Raw genomic sequence first — 5,071 nt, 5'->3', positions numbered from 1 at the left:
GCAGGAATTTACTCCTCTGGCTGTGTGGCACCCTGCCTCAGGAACTGAAGGGTGCTGCCTGTATGCCAGAAACCATACTGGTTGCAAGGGGCGATAACGTGCTTGCTGCTTGATCCAGTTTCGAAGCTAGCACGAATCCTTACAATACAGAGTAGCCAGGGAGAGATGGAGTGAGAAATGCAGACAGCCCAGAGTGCTGTTTTATTCAAACTGTTTTGCACAGAAGCATCAAGATCGGGGGGAGGAAAAAGGGTCTGAGTGGACAAATGAGCAGCCCCCAGACTCCTTGAAGGAGACTAGCTCCACCTTCTTCTGTCCTAGATACTGGGACTGAATATAACTTTCACTGGAAAGCAAGGTTTCAGCTAAAAGTGTCTGAAAACCTTTGTTTCTAAAAGAACTCAAGGGGACTTGCCTGGTGGTCCAGGGGTTAAGACTCCATGCTCTCAGTGCAGGGGGTCCGGGTTCAATTTCTGGTCAGGGAACTACATGCACAATGCATGCATGCCGCAACTAAAGATCCTTCGTGCCTCAACTAAGATCCGGTGCAGCCAAATAAATAAATATTAAAAAAAAAATAAAGAACTCAAGAGAAGATGAACTTGCTCTTCAGAAGAAAGTTCAGGAAAGAAGTCACAAAAGAACTATAAAGTATTTTAAATGGGCTTTAAGGGTGGGTGACACGTGGACCCACCCTTAAATGAGAGAACAGAGGAAATGATGGGGCCCTTAAGGGAGAGGAGCACGCCTGACGGAGCTCGAGGACTGGGTAGAATAGCTGGCGGGAGAGGTAGATGGTGTCCCAAGACAGGTGATCTTGCACCCTGGGGAGTCCCTGAGGATCTGAGGAATCTGGACTTCATTTTGTAGACACTGGGAATTATTAAAGATTTGGGGGCTGAGGAAAGGGAGGGCAAATGGGATGGAGAATGGAAGACACCAGAGGTAGAGTGAGCGAGGTGGGAGTGTGTCTGTGTGGCATTTCTAATACACCAGAGGCTCACTGCGCAGTTCGTGCGACCAGCACCGGGTCCTCAGAAATCGGACGGTGCATTGAGGAATTCATGTCTAAGACACTTGTTTCTTTCTAATAACTTAGCTAAGCCGTTTGTACCAAATGGCGTTTCAGTCGTTAGGGATTTATTTTAAAAAATGTATACACACTTGTAATTTTTATATTAATTCATTAATATGTTCATAGATACTTTTTTATTATCATTAGTTTTGTCTCCTTCTGGACTGACTGGTTGGCTGCTTTCTCATCTCATCTCCTGGGACCCATGCTGACTAAGATGTATCCTTCCATATTTTTCCTCTAAATCATGTAATCACAGACTAAGTTATTTATATTTACATATCTATATCCATACAGGTACAGGCTTTGCATCATTATTTTTTTTGGTTTTTAAATTGTGTTGTTCATAGTTTTCTGCTTTTCTTCCCTTAACAATATCTTGAAGAAATCCTCTTCCGTCATCTGGTAAGATTCTAATTCAGCTCTTTTACGCCTCATATCATGGCGCAGTGTGGAGCTGCTGTGATGAAGTTAAAAGTCTCTGCTTCTACATTTGTGTCTTCACAAACGACACTGAAATAAACATCCTGGTATGTTTTGTTAGGGAGGATAGGATAGCTGTTGGAAGTTTGCACTGGAGAGCCATGCTGCCTGGGTTGGATTCCTGGCTCTGCCATTTATTAGCTATGCTACCTTGGGCAAGTACTAAACCTCTATGGGTACCAGTTTCCTCATTTGTAAAATAGGGAGATCATAACAGGATGTGCAACTCACGTAGAGCTTTTACAAAGATACCTGGCCCATAATAAGGGCTCAATAATATTAGCTGTTATTATAAGAGTCCTTATAGCAGTGCTTTTATTTCTATGAGAGAGATTCATGGGCCAGAGGGTATATGGGTTTAAAAGTTTTAGTATATATTGTTGATTGTGTTTTTAAAAAAGGCTATCAAAATTCATGTTTCTATTGGTGATGGAAGAGAATAAACTTTCACCCATGCCCTCCTGAAAAGAGGTAATATAATTCTTTTTAATATTTGCCCATTTGATTGTTATAAAGTGATATATCATTGTTTCTTTATTTTGCTTAAATATCCCTGGCCACTGAGAAAATTGAAATTCTTTTTATGGGTTTGGTGATTATTTGGATTTTTTCTTCTCTGAACAGCTTTTTTCATTTTCTTTGCTGATTTTTCCAGAGTTGTTTCTCCTCTTCTTTTCAAGGTGGAAGAGCTCTTTGAAATCTATATTGCGGATTTTCAGCCTCTGATTTTCCTGAGTTGCAAAGATTATTTTTCAAAATCAAAGCTTGCCTTTTGCTTTTATTTATGGTATTTTTGCCATAAAAATATTTTCATTTTTATATATTCAAATATATTTTCCTTTTCTTTGCTAGATTGCAGGGTTCCAATCTTGAGTGAAAAAGCCTCTACCAAAGTTTCCTGAGTTTGTTTTCTGTTCCCAATAATGTTTATTTTCTAGAATATATAGTAAGTCACCTAGAGTTTTTTGAAGAAATCTTACTGTTACATTGTTTACATGTGCTTTCAAGTTGGAGAGGAATTTAACCTAATTTTTTGTGGTTGTATATTGGCCTCATTGACTACATAGTCCATTCTTTTCCAACTGACTTGAAGTGCCACCTTTGTCATATAAATCTCGTACATCCTTAGGCCTATTTCTGCATAAGGCAAGTGTTGAAAAAGAGTGTTCTCGCTAATTATTTTGAAAGCTTTACTAGAAGTTTCTCGCAAGTTCTGAAGAAAGCTAGGCTAAGAAGTGGACATAGTCACAACCAGACACGCACATTTTATGGTGACTTCTCAGCTAATGTGTGCCCTGAGCCTCTCTAGGGCATTGCTAGGAAGGTTACTCAGATTCAGCCAGAGATGGAACCAGGGAAGCTCTTGTAGGTGCCTAGGAAAGAACCTGGGGGCTGCTATTGGGATGACGTGGCATGGGGGAGCTTATCTGACCCTTGACTCAAATGAAAATGACATACTGAGCTCTTCTCTCAGGAGGGGCCCTTGGGGGTGGAAGGGCCAGGAGACATCCAATGGAATCTCGCGATATTGTGGTTTCTACCTACTAATTCAGACTCTGCAGATATAGTAAGGGATATTTAAAGTGTGTTATCCATGACTTCTTAAGTTCCATAAAACTCTGCAATTATACTTAATACCCACTTGGCCAAACTCTAAACATGCTCCAAGAAGCCTCCCTCCCCCCTCCCCCTCCTCTTGCAAAATACCTGAAAACAGAAGATTTTTGCCACCCAGGTAGTGTCTGCTTGGAAAGGGAGAGGTCAGAGCAGGGGCAGAAGGACAGGGGGGAATCTGGTTCACAGTTAGCAAAGGTTCTCGGAGACTTTGGCTTGAGAGGTCCCAGGATTTCTGGTTATGATATAGGAGGGTTAGATCTGTCACCATCACTGACATGAAATGAGCAAACGGACCTTCTGGTGGTTGCAGAGAAAGGGATTAAACAGCATCAGATTTGAACCCTGCCTTCTGAAAATTCTTCTTATACTGATGATTATGTAAAGAGTGACTCACATCACCATGACTTCTTAAAATGATACGTGCTAATACTTAACGAATAGCTCACGTCGACACTCTGGCACTCTTCCTTAAAATAGAGAAGTTCACCTCTTTCAGTTGTTTAGTGCATCTTAGATTTGCTCTGGGAAAAGTGGCGTTCAGAATCATTGAAACAGAAAAAGAATTTCCAGTGGTGATTTCAGAGAACATCTAGTAGAACTTAAGTGATGCTTGAAAATGACCCGTTTTTCTGAATTACAAATATTCTGAACTAAAAATTGAAATGAGATTGAAACTCATCCATCCATCCATCCGTCTATCCATCCACCCACCCACCCTCCCTTCTTCCCTCTGTCCCTTCTGTCCTTCTTTCTTTCTTTCCTTCCTTCCACACTCATTTATTGAGTGCCAAGTTTGTGACTAGGAAAGCAGGACCTCAGTCTTTCAGGGGGAGAGACACACAGTAATGAGTTACAAGTATACAATATAAATCTATAAATACAGTTTATTTCAGACAGCAATAAGTTCTGTCAATATAATGAATTAAGATGTTAAGTTGGAGAGTTATAAATGGCTGGGCTATTTTAAAATGAGTGCTGAGGGAAGGCCCTTAGAGGAGATTCTTCAGCTGGAATGTGAATCTTTTCTATTCAAGCATAATGATTAGAAAGTGTATGCATTTTGCTCTATTCATAATTTATTAGATATAAAAATAAGTTTGGAGCTTTCCACATTTATAGTTTTGTTGTTTATGCCTCTATTAAAAATAGATAAGAGGACTTCCCTGGTGGTGCAGTGGTTAAGAATCCGCCTGCCAACGCAGAGAACACGGGTTCGAGCCCTGGTCCAGGAGGATCCCACATGCTGCGGAGCACCTAAGCCCGTGTGCCACAACTACTGAGCCCACATGCCACAACTACTGAAGCCTGTGCACCTAGAGCCCGTGCTCTACAACAAGAGAAGCCACCCCCATGAGAAGACTGTGCACCACAACAAAGAGTAGCCCCCGCTCGCCGCAACTAGAGAAAGCCTGCGCGCAACAACGAAGACCCAACACAGCCAAAAATAAATAAAATTTTAAAAAAACAGATGAGAACTTTTGACCTGGTATTTTCATATACACCATTTGATGCAAGTGGGAAATTTCATGTACTGAACCCCACCACTGACTATAATCCATCACCAAGTTTTGCTCATTTGCTCATCCTTCTTATGAAACAGCTTTCTGCCCTAGCTTGATTCTTTATCCTCTTTTCAAAGAACTATTTCAAAGAACGAACTGCCACTTAAATGACAACCCCATTTCCACTCCAATTCACCTACTTATAACCAGAGTTGACTTTCTAAAATACAGACCTGGTCAAGACATTCCCCTACCCCCCCAAAAATACATCATCATCTTTGTGATAAAATCCAAACTCCCTGGATGCCATGAAATGCACCTCCCTATTTGACACAAGGTGCCTTTACAGCCTTTCTCTTTCTCTTTTTTTTTTTTTTTTTTTTTTTTTTTTTTT

The 5,071-nt window shown here is 40.8% G+C and overlaps 1 protein-coding gene across 1 annotated transcript in view; it reads right to left on the bottom strand.

Annotated features, from left to right (window-relative positions):
* Positions 1-5,071, bottom strand: part of HECW1 (HECT, C2 and WW domain containing E3 ubiquitin protein ligase 1) — a 263,731-nt gene that overhangs the window by 45,968 nt on the left and 212,692 nt on the right. The window lies entirely within an intron of this gene.

Source organism: Lipotes vexillifer, unplaced genomic scaffold, assembly GCF_000442215.2.
Source record: "Lipotes vexillifer unplaced genomic scaffold, Lipotes_vexillifer_v1.1 scaffold1359, whole genome shotgun sequence".
Taxonomy (NCBI): Eukaryota; Metazoa; Chordata; class Mammalia; order Artiodactyla; family Lipotidae; genus Lipotes; species Lipotes vexillifer.
This window is presented reverse-complemented; position numbering and strand designations above follow the sequence as displayed.